Source organism: Pan paniscus, chromosome X (genome assembly GCF_029289425.2).
Source record: "Pan paniscus chromosome X, NHGRI_mPanPan1-v2.0_pri, whole genome shotgun sequence".
NCBI classification, from domain to species: Eukaryota; Metazoa; Chordata; class Mammalia; order Primates; family Hominidae; genus Pan; species Pan paniscus.
Genome location: NC_073272.2, coordinates 18,690,776 through 18,704,710, shown reverse-complemented (window position 1 = coordinate 18,704,710; position 13,935 = coordinate 18,690,776). Strand labels below are relative to the sequence as shown.

General features: G+C 43.8%; 1 pseudogene; it reads left to right on the top strand.

Annotated features, from left to right (window-relative positions):
- The first annotated feature begins 1,037 nt into the window (after positions 1-1,037).
- Positions 1,038-9,790, top strand: LOC100973776 (solute carrier family 35 member C2-like; annotated as a pseudogene).
- Positions 9,791-13,935: the final 4,145 nt, after the last annotated feature.

Sequence of the window (13,935 nt, the reverse complement as noted above, 5' to 3'; positions counted from 1 at the left end):
AAACTCCTGACCTCAGGTGATCCATGTTGTACCATTTTAAGTTCCTACCAGCAGTTCAAGAAAATTCCAGTTGCTCCACATTGTTGCCATTACTTGACATTGTCAGCTTTTCAAAATTTTAGCCACATAGTGGTATCTCAACTGGGTTTTAATTCCATTTCCGCGATAACTAACGATGATGAGCACTGTTACGTGTACTTTTTGGACATTCCTATGTCTTCTTTCATGAAGTGTCTGTTTTTAATGCCTTCTATCTGCCTTTTTTTTTTACAGCCTGCATTAATTTCCCTTAAAGAAGCAGTTCTCCAAGTCTGCTGCCTGGAAGAGTTCTGTGATGAAACAGATCAATTCAAGCAATACATTTAGCAAAAATAGTTTTCTATGCTGGTCCAGTTTCACCATTAAAAAGCAAATATGCTTGCTCACATAAATTGGTATAACCTTCCCAAAGTAAAATGCTGACTCTAGCATTTTACTTCCAACTTTGGGGTATGTATGTACTATAAGCACTTTCACCACAAGCGTGACCACTATGGACTATGGTCTATTATAAATAATGTTTCAAAAAAACCAATGTATTTGCTTTTAAATGAACTCTAGCCTGGGGCAACATTGAAAATCATTAGTATTTCTATTCTCAAAAAATGAGGCTGAGGCAACAAGCATAATCAATAATTAATAATCAGTGAGTCTTAAAATACTTTAGAATGATTGGCATAAAATATACTGTAAGAGCTCATTAAAAGATAATGAGAAAACTTCATTTTCACCCACTACAAAGTGTTTCAATAAAGAATTAAAATCCTACAGAGAGGAAGTCGTGGTCTTATGAGGTAGGTTTACAGCAGTTCATCTAACTTTCATGTTGGCTATCACTGGTGACACCAGCTTCATCTTTGTACCTAAGGATTAATCAGTTTGAATGCTTGATTATTCCATCTTTGCTGGTGAAGACTTATTAAATGGCACTTTTATATGCTGTAAGGAACTTAATATTACTGAATGTAATCATAAATATGACATTAGGGTGTGATACAATGGCCATCAGGTAAGTCTCATTCCACTTGACCGAAAAAATAATCCCTTTTCTTCTCCTGTATCTATCGTAATATGCTCACATTACAACATTTCAAAGTTTTCTGATTTTTGCTCACTGTTCTTATATTTGGACTTTTATTTTCTGTGCTTTTGAGTACTGATGCCAATTTGTCCCTATTTCACAATAGCAAATTGCTTGATCTAGAGTATTTTAGGCATATTGTACTGAGTCACCTTGGCTAGAGCATCTCAAATCTTAGTGTGCATAGGAATCACGTGCAGTTCTTGTTAAACTGCAAATTCTAATTCAGTAGGTCGAGGGTGGACCCTGATTCTGCATTTCTAACACTTTCAGGGTACACCCATTCTGCTCACCAGGGATCCCACTTTAGTAGTAAGGGACTATAGAATAATTGCTGTCACCATTTTGACTGATATTCAAAGGTAATTTACCATTAAAACTTTTTTCAGACAGGGTCTTGCTCTGTCACCCAGGCTAGAGTGCGGTGGTGAGATTTTTGCTCACTGCAATCTCCACCTCCTGGGCTCAAGTGATCCTCCCACCTCAGCCTCCTGAGTAGCTGGGTGCATGCTATCACACTCAGCTAATTTTTGTAATTTTTGTAGGGACTGTTACGCCATGTTACTCAAGCTGGTCCTAAATTCCTGTGCTCAAGTGAATCACCAGCCTCGGCCTCCCAAAGTGCTGAAATTACAGGCGTGAGCCACCACACCCAACCAAAACATTTTTATTGATACACAATAATTGCACTTATTTATGGGATGGGTCCATGTGATATTCTGATACATGCATACAATGTGTAATGATCAAATCAGGGTATTTAGGTATTTGATACATGCATACAACATGTAATGATCAAATCAGGGCATTTAGGTATTTGATACATACATACAACGTGTAATGATCAAATCAGGGTATCTATCACCTCAAATATTTGTCATTTCTTTGTATTGGGAACACTTCAAATCTCTTCTAGCTATTTTGAAGTATAAAATAAATTACTGTTAACTGTATTAGGCTGTTCTTGCATTGCTATAAAGAAATACCTGAGACTAGGAAAAGAGGTTTAATTGGCTCATGGTTCTGCAGGAAGCATGGTGCTGACATCTGCTTGGCTTCCAGTGAAACCTCAGGGAGCTTTCAATCATGGCAGACGGTGAAGGGGGAACAAGCATGTCACATGGCAAAAGCAGGAGCAAGCAAGAGAGAGTTGGGAGAGAGTTGCCACATGCTTTTTTCTTTCTTTGGAGAAGGAGTCTCCCCCTGTCACCGAGGCTGGAGTGCAGTGGTGCAATTTGGGCTCACTGCAACCGCCGTCTCCCGGGTTCAAACAATTCTCCTGCCTCAGCCTCCCAAGTGGCTGAGACTACAGGCACATGCCACTATACCCGGCTAATTTTTTGTATTTTAGTAGAGACAGGGTTTCACCATGTTACCCAGGCTAGTCTCGAACTCCTGAGCTCAGGCAATCCACCCACCTCAGCCTCCCAAAGTGCTGGGATTACAGGCGTGAGCCACCACACCCAGCCAGCCACATGCTTTTAAACAAAGCATCTCATGTGAACTCAGAGCAAGAGCTCACGTATCATGAAGGGATGGCCTAAGCCATTCATGAGGGATCTGCCCCCATGATCCAATCACCTCCCACTGGCCCCACTTCCAGCATTGGGGATTACAATTCCACATGAGATTTGTGTGGGAACAAGTATCCACACTATATCATTAACTACAGTCACCCTGCTGTGCTATGGAACACTAGAACATATTCATTCTATCTAACTGCATTACAAGTTTTTAGCTACACAAATATTGCATCATGGCAGGTGATGTACTTTGCCTGCCTAACTGCCATCTCATCCCAACCTCCTCCACAAACCTGTTTATTGATACAACTCCCATTTTATTTAGGGAACAATCTGACATTAGCTATTATGCTCCTCTTATCCACTTTCCCAGACCCCCTGCATCTAATAATGGCCACGTTACCCAACACTGGCCAACAAAATGAAGGGAAGAATTCTCCTAGGATGCTTCTGGGAAAGCTTTTATTTTCTTGCTGAAAGAGACTATAATAAAAAAAAACACCGCCCTCCCCCCACTTTTTTTCTCTTAGAGACAGTATCTTGCTCCGTCACTCAGGCTGGAGTGCAGTAGCATGATCATAGCTCAGTGCAGCCTCAAACTCCCAGGCTCAAGTGATCCTCCTGCCTCAGCCTCCCAAGTAGCTGGGACCACAGGCATGTGCCACCATGTTGGACTAATTTTTTATTTTTTGTAGAGACAGGGTCCCACTATGCTGCCCAGAATGGTCTCAAATTCCTGGGCTCAAGTGATCCTCCCACCTCAGCCTGATTACAGGCATGGGCCACCACACTCGGCCGGGTTTATATATATTTTTAAAAGAAAAGACCACCCATATGTTCTGAGGATCCTGGAAAACATTGGGATAGGTCCAGAAGTTAAAAACAAACAAAACAAAAATAAGCAGCTATCAAAATATCACATTACTTTATCTTCTTAGTCCAATTTAAATACCATTTTTTTTAAGTTCTCAGATGTTCTATGGAATGGGGAAGCTCCTGACCAAAGTCTTCTGGCTTATGTTTTAAAAACTGTCACCAAAGAAAATGTTAGCTTTGCAAAGCCAACCACAAGCTGAAATGCAAGAAGAAATGAGAACTAAGAAATTTAGGGTGTTAAAAATAGAAATTATAACTAGCAATAGTATCACCCTGCTTCCTGGGCTTTTTGTTTTCATTTCTTTCACAAACATAATTATGAAAAATATTTGAGCTGTTAAAATTTTTTGAGATGATTGATTTTCTGAATTTAAATGTTGTTATAACTCTTAATGGGTGTCCATTCTAAAGAAACTTGACAAAGTTTAAAATTTTCTACCTAGGTAATGATTTCTACATTTAATATGTCAAGCTGAGTTTTGTTTCTGTTAGGGCTGCAAAATTTTTTTTTTTTTTCTGAGACAGAGTCTCACTCTGTTGCCCAGGCTAGAGTGCAGTGGTGCGATCTCGGCTCACTGCAACCTCCGCCTCCCAGGCTCAAGCGATTCTCCTGACTCAGCCTCCCGAGTAGCTGGGATTACAGGCACTTACCACTACGGCCCAGCTAATTGTTGTATTTTTAGTAGAGACAGGGTTTCACCATATTGGCCAGGCTGGTTTTGAACTCCTGACCTCAGGTGATCCACCCACTTCAGCCTCCCAAACCGCTAGGATTACAGGCGTGAGCCACTGTGCCTGGCCCAAAGCTATATATTACTGTTTTCAGTGTTAAGTAGTAGTAGGTTTCTTTCTCACAAAGTTTGCTATGAAGTTTTCAGTATTTCAAGCTTGTTGTTTCACAAAGCAAATAAAATGGGGGAAGTTGGAGCAAGATGGTGGAATAGGACTCTCCAATGACTGCCCCACCACCACCTCTGCCAAAGCATCAATTTGAACAACTATCCATGCATGAAAATACTGGCCGGGCGTAGTGGCTCACGCCTGTAATCCCAGCACTTTGGGAGGTCGAGGTGGGCGGATCACCTGAGGTCCGGAGTTCGAGACCAGCCTGACCAACATGGTGAAACCCCGTCTCTACAAAAATTAACTAGGAATGGTGGTGGGCGCCTATAATCCCAGCTACTCAGGAGGCCGAGGCAGGAGAATTGCTTGAACCCGGGAGGCGGAGGTTGCAGTGACCCGAGATCACGCTACTGCACTCTAGCCTGGATGACAGAGCAAGATTCCATCTACGAAAGAAGGAAGGAAGGAAGGAAGGAAAAAAGGAAGGAAGGAAAATATGAATATAAGAAAGATATAGTCCCTAGCTTTGAGGATCTTAGAGTCTACCAAAAGGGAGACGGGCATGTTAACAAATGAGCACTAAAGTTATTTAGGTGCAAAATTAAAAATCTGGGCCAGCACCATGGCTCACACCTGTAATCCTAGAACCTTGGGAGGTCGAGGCGGGAGGATTGCTTGAGCCCAGGAGTTCGAGACCAGCCTGGGCAACATAGCAAGATGTTAAAAATAAAAATTTAGCCAGGCATGGTGGTGCGTGCCTGTGGTCCCAGCTACTCAGGAGGCTGTGGAGGGAGGATCCCTTGAGCCTAGGAGGTCGAGACTGCAGTGAGCTGTGATCATGCCACTGCACTCCAGCCTGGGTGACAGAGCAAGACCCCGTCTCAAAAAACAAAAACAAAAAAACTGCATGTGGCTCTATGACTTCCAAAGAAATGAATGTTCAATTCTATCCAAAGCAGAGGGTAGGCTTCTTTGAGGAGGTAAATCCTGTTGTGTCTCTAAAGATGTTCAAAGATCAATGGTGGGTTAGTCTGTGGGACTCAGGGTGGGGGATTATATGCCAGTTGAACCAGCAGGAGCAATGATACAGGGTGTGGAGCAATGATACAGTGTGTGAAATAGCAAGGTGCATTCCCCATTAAAAAAGCTCTGTGTGCCCATTCTCTAAAGTTTTGAGGTGGGGAGAAGGCATTATAGTGAGATAACATATAGCAGGTAGTCATGTATCACAGCTAAGGACTTTGAAATTTATCTTAGCGGGACGCAGAAGCCATGGGCTGGCCATTTTTATTTATTTCCTAGCCTAAATCGTCCTGATTCTGAGCAGCTACTATGGTCTATGATTACTGCAATAGATTGTTTTCAAAATGGGTACCATCATTCCCCTCCCTATATCCCTGCCTTGGGTAGATCTCTTCAAAATGGGTACCATCATCCCCCTCCCTATATCCCTGCCTTGGGTAGTTCTCTTCACTCTGACTCTTGAGCTTGGCCACGTGACTTGCTTTGGACAGTGGGGAAATAACAAACATGACACTTGGAAAGTGCTTGCACTGCAGTAATAAAGACACTATACACTATGATCCAGCAATAGGACTCCTTTGTATTTGATGAGTTGAAAGCAGGTCCACAGCAAACCTGCACAGAAATAATAAGAGTACATAAGGAAATTGGGAGAAACTAACAAACAAATGAACTAAATGTAAGACATTGACTGGAAACTGTTTCACAGAAGTTCAAAGACTATACATGAAAATTTATTAACTTCATAGTTAATTAGTAAAAACCAATATAAAAACACAAGATGATCCCATTTCACATACACTAGATAGACAAAAATAATTCATTAAAACATTAGATCGTTCCAATGTTGCCAATTATATGGAATAAATAGACACACGTGCAAGAATGGTGGAAGGGTCAACTCATACACTGTATTAGAAATTACTGGTAATCTTGAAGTTTCCCAGAACCTACAACCCAGCAAATTTTCTCTAATGTAGAATATTTGTTATGTATAGGCACTTACAAACTTAAGTATGGTTCGAGCAACATTTTTCGTAAGAGAAGAACATAAAATCATAGAAAGCCAAATACTATAATAAATGGAATGGATGAGCAAATTGGGTTGTCCAAGACTCAGACACCAGCAGGTGTGAAATATCCTAGGGGGAAAAAACAAAGGGATGCCAATCCATTTACTTCCTTTCGTGGAAAGTGCAAATGAGGCAACATTAAATAAAACACTGCTTGGTGATAAATAGTGGATAGTAAAGCCATAAAAAATATCCACAGAATGATAGATAGTGGTCACCTCTGATGACAGAAGGCAAATGAAGTCAGGGTAGAGCACCACAGGGAGACTATGAAATGCCCAATGTCTGTTCATTACTGTGAGCCTCCAGTCTAAAGAACTTTATATGATGTTTATCTAAATGTAAAACAGAACATTTTATGCATTTTTCTGAATAAGATATAATTTATTATACATATAGGCCGGGCACAGTGGCTCGTGCCTTTAATCCCAACACTTTGGGAGGCCGAGGCAGGCAGATCACCTGAGGTCGGGAGTTTGAGACCAGCCTGACCAACATAGAGAAACCCTGTCTCTACTAAAAATACAAAATTAGCCAGGCATGGTGGCGCATACCTGTAATCCCAGCTACTCGGGAGGCTTGAGGCAGGAGAATTGCTTGAACCTGGAAGGCGGAGGTTGCAGTGAGCCAAGATCGCACCATTGCACTCCAGCCTGGGCAACAAGAGCAAAAAACTCTGTCTCAAAAAAAAAAATTATTACACATATATAAAGAAAGACTTAAGCACTAAAACTATAATTTATTTATTTATTATTTATTTATTTGAGACAAAGTCTCACTGTCGCCCACACTGGAGTGCAGTGGTGCAATCCTAGTTTACTGCAACCTCCGCCCCCCGGGTTCTAGCGATTCCCCTGCTTCAGCCTCCCCAGTAGCTGAGATTACAGGCGTGTGCCACCACGCCTGGCTAATTTTTGTATTTTTAGTAGAGACAGGGTTTTGCCATGTTGTCCAGGCTGGTCTCAAACTCCTGACCTCAAGTGATCCAGCCGCCTCAGCCTCCCAAAGTGCTGGGATTACAAGAGTGAGCCACTGCACCCGGCTAAAAACTATAATTTAAAAAAAAGAAAGTCCTTGCACTTTGGGGTTTTTCCTGGGACCCATGCAGTCATCACCTTGTGGACAAGGCCAGGATGCCCTTCCAGAGACATGTAATCCAGTCACCTTCATCACTGTAGCCAACAGCCAGCACCCACTCCAGATATGTGAGTAATGCATACTACATCAATCATTTGTATTAATGCATAATCGTTAGGGAAACTCAGAATGCTAGAGAGAAGGAGACGTGTCACTCATAATTATACTACCTAAATATAACTACTATAAGCTTTTTTAGTATTTTTATTTCCAATTTTTTTTTAAAGTTTTTTGAGACGGAGTTTCACTCTTGTTGCTCAGGTTGGAGTGCAATGGTGCAATCTCAGCTCACTGCAACCTCTGCCTCCTGGGTTCAAGCCATTCTCCTACCTCAGCCTCCCAAGTAGCCAGGATTACAAGTGCCCGCCACCACACCCGGCTAATTTTTTGTATTTTTAGTAGAGACAGGGTTTCACCATGTTGGCCAGGCTGGTCTCGAACTCCTGACCTCAAGTGATCTGCCTTCCTCAGCCTCCCAAAGTGCTGGGATTACAAGTGTTAGCCACCGCGCCTGGCCTATTTCCAATCTTATCTGCCCAGATTTCTCTATATGGTTATAATCAATATATATGGACAGTTTTGCAGCCCGCTTTTTAATTTGTATTAAACAAGTATATCTCCTGCCAGGCACAGTGGCTCACACCTATAATCCCAGCATTTTGAGAGGCTGAGGCAGGCAGATCACTTGAGGTCAGGAGTTCAAGACCAGCCTGTCCAACATGGTGAAACACCGTCTGTACTAAAAATACAAAAACTAGCCAGGTGTTGTGACAGGTGGCTGTAATCTCAGCTACTCGGGAGGCTGAGGCAGGAGAATCACTTGAATCCAGGAGAAGGAAGTTGCAGTGAGCCGAGATCGTGCCACTGTACTCTAGCCTAGACGACAGATCAAGACTCTGTCTCTACAAAAAAAAAAAAAAAAGTATATTTTTGTATATGTTACACTTTAAATATACCATGTTTAATGGCTGGGTAATAGTCCATCTGATCTGGCAAATGAACTATAATTCCTTCGCTGTTGTTGAAAAATTAGGTATATGATGTAATAAACCTTTAAAAGCTTTAAGAGTAGGCACCCTAATCAGAGCAGACCTGGGGACCTGTGAGCCCTGCACCCAGTTAACCGCTGAAGGGGTTGGCTCAGGCTACCGGCCCCTTTGGTGAGAACTCTGCCTGGGGCTCCGCTGATGGTTCTGAATCATGGAGGTGAAGAGGACTTCTATAGCCAGGTGACGTTCTTGTTGAAAGCCACAGTCTACCTCAATCAGCTCTTCCTGCAAACTGTCTTTAAGAGAGGTGCCTGCCCCCGCTGATCCAGGAGCTAGGGCGTAGCAGCTTCCATGGATAGGGAGGTGGGCCCTCTTGTGACCTTTGGGTGGAAGGCAATGTTGACTATGCTTCTGCACTGGCAGGCATCGCCTTCCACAATGAAGGGCGCTGGTTGAATGATCCAGCCACAAGACCCTTGTGGTGCTGAGCTGGACCTACTACCTCAGAAGAGTGGCTCCCACAGCACTGGCAACAGCACTTGACATAGGGTTGTCCAAATGGAGCTTCACAATAACCAAATCTTTAGCTGTCCTCTTCATCATCAATCTTCTCTCTGATCTCCAAGCTGGAGGAGCTGCAATGACACTGGTCCTTGTGATCCTCCTCATCGCCGGGGGTCTCTTCATGTTCACCTTCAAGTCCACACAGCCCAATGTGGAGGGCTTTGCCTTGGTGCTGGGGACCTTGCTCATTGGTGGCATTCGCTGAACCCTCACCCGGACATTCCTGCAGAAGGCTGATCTTGGCTTCCAGGATTCCATCGACAGCATGTTCCACCTGCAGCCACTCACGTTTCTGGGGCTTTTCCCTCTCTTTGCTGTATGTGAAAGTCGCCATTTGTCCATGTGTGGGGAAATATTTCATTTCCAGGATACAGGGCTGCTCCTGGGGTACTTGGGAGCCTCTTCCTTGGTGGGCATCTCACCTTTGGTTTGGACTTCTCTGAGTTCATCCTGGTCTCCAGACCCTCCAGCCTCACTCTCTCCATTGCTGGCGTTTGGAAGGAAGTGTGCACTTTGCTGTTGGCAGCTCATCTGCTGGGTGATCAGATCAGCCACCTGAACTGGCTGGGCTTCCTTCTCTGCCTCTCAGGAATATCCTCAAAGCCCTGCACTCCAGAGGTGATGACAGCTCTGAACCCTTGAAGGGGCTGGGCTCCAGTTCCCACCTGGAGCCACTGCCCTGAAGCGGCCAGCAGGAGGAAGATGACAATGGGGAGGAGGAGTACTTTATGGCCCAGAGGCAGCAGTGACCAGCCAAGGGGAGCAGCTTGAAAGCAGGCCACTCCCCACTAACACTTGGCAGTAGCTCAGGGGACCTGGGTGGCTGGCTCTTCATGGCAGCTGGGAGCAGTGGGCCGGGAGTCACCCGGGCATGACCATGTGGTGTGGCCAGGTCAGGGACTTGTGGCTCCTGCCCCTCCCTTTGGAGCATGGTCAAACAGAGAGGGTGAGCACCAGGCCAGCTTGGGACCTGGCCAGAGCTGGGCCCAAGCTGTGCTAGAATCACAGCAGGAGATGGGAGTGGGCTGGTTCTCCTCAACTATTTCCCAGACTCTGACAGCCAAGTCTCATTTCTGAGGCTTAGCAGCTTTCTAAGGGGACTGGATTTGGACTGCAGAGCAACTGGGAAGGGGATCTGGAGAGGCTAGGGCCCTCATCACCTGGGCAGCATCTTTTCTCAGACAGCAAATTTATTTATACTTTGGAAATACATGGTTCACGGTCCAGAGAAATGGAACAAAAAATCCCTCATAAGCATAAAAGTTTCTTCAACTTTAGGATTATTCCATATAACATTCTCATGAAGCAGAGCAATTGGATCAAAAGGTGTGAATATCATTGAGGGCCAATACACATCACCAACTCACATGAAGGATTTCATACCAGTTTACACACCCATCAACATTGTCTGAGTGGTCATTTCACCAAAGCCTCAAAGGCCCCATGGGTTTCTGTAGTTGTTCATTTTGTTTTGTTTTCTATCTTTTTTAATTTGGGTGAGAAATTAATTCTGGTTTTCATTTTAATTATTTCTTCAATAATTAATAAGGTGGAAGTGTTAGAAAGTCACATTTTCCAGTGCCTATCAGAGCACTAGGCTAGTTGATTTAAGTTGTGTTAAAATAACTTTCTTCATATCCACACAATAGCTGCTTCCAAATTTCCATATAGTGTCTAGAAATAGCTATCTGTTTGAATCTGTATTTGCACAGCAATTTCAAAACATTGAGAAGATGTCAGTTGTCTATAACTAAGAATAAGCCTATCCAGTGAAGATTATTCGGGGGAGACCTAAACTCCCAAGCTACCCATTGGTATTGCCAGGAAATCCACACCACAATATTGCTGCAATTTATACATGAGTACCCTAAGCCTTGGAGGTTTTAAGAAACTTGCCTGGCTGGGTGTGGTGGCTCACGATTGTAATCCCAGCACTTTGGGAGGCAGAGGTGGGAGGATCACTTGAGTCCAAGGGTTCAAGACCAACCTGGGCAACATGATGAAACTCCATCTCTACAAAAAATACATAAATGAGCCAGATGTGGCGCATGCACCTGTAGTCCCAGCTACTAACTAGGGAGGCTGAGGCAGGACCGTCCCCTGAGCCTAGGAGGTCAAGGCTGCAGTGAGCCATGATCACACCAGTGCACTCCAGCCTGGGCAACAGAATGAGGAAGAAGAAAAAAAGAAAAAAGAAACTTTCTCAAGAGTCCTGTAGATATATAAACCTCAGAGAATGTAAATAGACCATCAGAGCAGAGTGGATGGGGGTCCTCAGTTCATAGAACAAAAATCAAATTAAGTAGCAAGAATGACATAACATCGTTACAAGATCTTTCTGGTACATCTCAAATACAATCACTTCCTATATCTCTACTGCTACTACCCCATCCAAAGCACATCCTCTCTGTCTCTGCTGGATTACCACAGTAGTCTGCAAACTAGTTTCCAAGTCCATCCATAATCCTCTACAGCTTACCTTCTACATGTCTCCTAAAGATGTTAGCAATCTTCTTTTTTGTTTTTGTTTTTGTTTTTGAGACGGAGTCTCGCTCTGGCCTAGGCTGGAGTGCGGTGGTGCAATCTCGGCTCACTGCAACCTCTGCCTCCTGGGCCCAAGCGATTCTTCCGCCTCAGCCTTCTGAGTAGCTAGGACTACAGGCTCATGCCACCAAGCCTGGCTCATTTTTTTTTTTTTTTTTTTTTTTTTTGTATTTTTGGTAGAGACGGGGTTTCACCATGTTGGCCAGCCAGGCTGGTCTCGAATTCCTGACTTCAGGTGATCCACCCACCTTGGCCTCCCAAAGTGCTGAGATTACAGGCATAAACCACCGTGCCTGACTGCAATCTTCTTTTTCCTTTTATTCATTTGGCAGTGAAGGGAACTTGCATAGGTGACTCTGGTCAGCTTCCTCTGACATCTTGTAGGTCCTCCCCACCCCCAGTGGAAAAAAAGAACCATAAGTACATGAGCCCAAGCTGACGCATTCCCCACCTGTAGGACTTGGGCTTTGCCCATGCCTGGGTAGAAAGAGCAGCCAGACCATCATCTCGGCCACCCGAAACAGTCTCCCTCATTCTCCCTGCTCAATTTCCAGCCTGCCAGATGGAGGGGTGTCTTGAGTACCTGCTATGGAACAGACACCATGTCAGATAATAGGTACAAGACAGTGAACAAGACACAAATGATTCTAGAATTTTGGCACTTACTTTCTAGCAAGGAATACTGACAAAAGTAAATAAACAAAGAAAATTCACGCAGTGTGATAAGCACTAGGAAGAAAGTGCAGTATGAAATTAGCCTAGAAAGTAATAGGGAGGGCAGTCAACTGACTTATATCGGGTGGTTGACAAAGGTCTCCCTGGGAAAATGACATTTAAGCTGAGACTCAAAGGAAGAGAAGGAGGAGTGGGGTTGGGGTTGTGGAGAGGCTGAAAGAGAACAGTAAGTTCAAAGACCCTAAGGTGGAATAAAAATGGGCAAACTCAGTGATCTGAAAGATCAGAATGTTCTTGGTGCACAGTGAGCAAAGGGAAGTTTGATATGAAACGTCCCTGAGATGTAAGCAGGAGTCCAATCACGTAAGGCCTTAGAGACTATGATAAGGAGTTTGGACTTCATTCAAGGTACAATGGAAAGGCATAAGAAGAGTTAATGAAGGGAAGAAAATTAATCAACTATCCCTTGATGTTTTATGAGAAATGGATTGGAATGTTCATGAGTGGTGTTGGGAAGACCAGGTGGGAGCCTGTGGCTCTGATCAGGTGAAAGTTAATGGTGGCTGGGACTGGGCTGGTGGCCATGAAGATGGAAAGAATTGGAGGGCTCTCAAGATACATTTTAGAGGTAGAATCAAAAGAAATTGCTGAAAAGGAAAATCCACATTCACCAAATACTAATAGATTCGTTTGTGTCTTTAGCAATTAAAAAATCACTAAACACCACTAGATCAAAATGGCAAAAAAAAAAGAAAAAAAAGAAATGTAAAGACTGTTCTAGAAAGAAATGTTGGCCGGGCGCAGTGGCTCATGCCTGTAATCCCAGCACTTTGGGAAGCTGAGGCTGGCAGATCACAAGGTCAGGAGTTCGAGACCAGCGTGGCCAGCATAGTGAAACCCAGTCTCTACTAAAAATACAAAAAAATTAGCGGGCATGGTGGCGGGCACCTGTAATCCCAGCTACTTGGCAGGCTGAGGCAAGGAGAATCGCTTGAACCTGGGAGGTGGAGGTTGCAGTGAGCTGAGATCACATCACTGCACTCCAGCCCGGGCGACAGTGCAAGATTCTGTCTCAAAAAAAAAAAAAAAAAAGAAGAAAAAGAAAGAAAAGTTATACTGCCATTTGTGATTTAAATTTTAAGAAATCATTCTGAAGGACTTCGATGAAACAGGCACTTATAATTGGATGGCTGATGACTCACAACATGCATAATCATTAAAAAATAAACTTTTTGGCTGGGCATGGTGGCTCACGCCTGTAATCCCAGCACTTGGGAGGCTGAGCCGGGTGGATGGCCTGAGGTCAGGAGTTCGAGACCAGCCTGGCCAACATGGAGAAACCCCGTCTCTACTAAAAAAATACAAAAATTAGCCGGGTGTAGTGGCAGGCGCCTGTAATCCCAGCTACTCGGGAGGCTGAGGCAGGAGAATCGCTTGAACTCGGGAGATGGAGGTTGCCATGAGTGGAGATCCCACCATTGCACTCCTGCTTGGGTGACAAGAGTGAGACTTCGTCTCAAAAAAATAATAAAATAAATATAAATATAAATAAATAAATAAACTTTTTT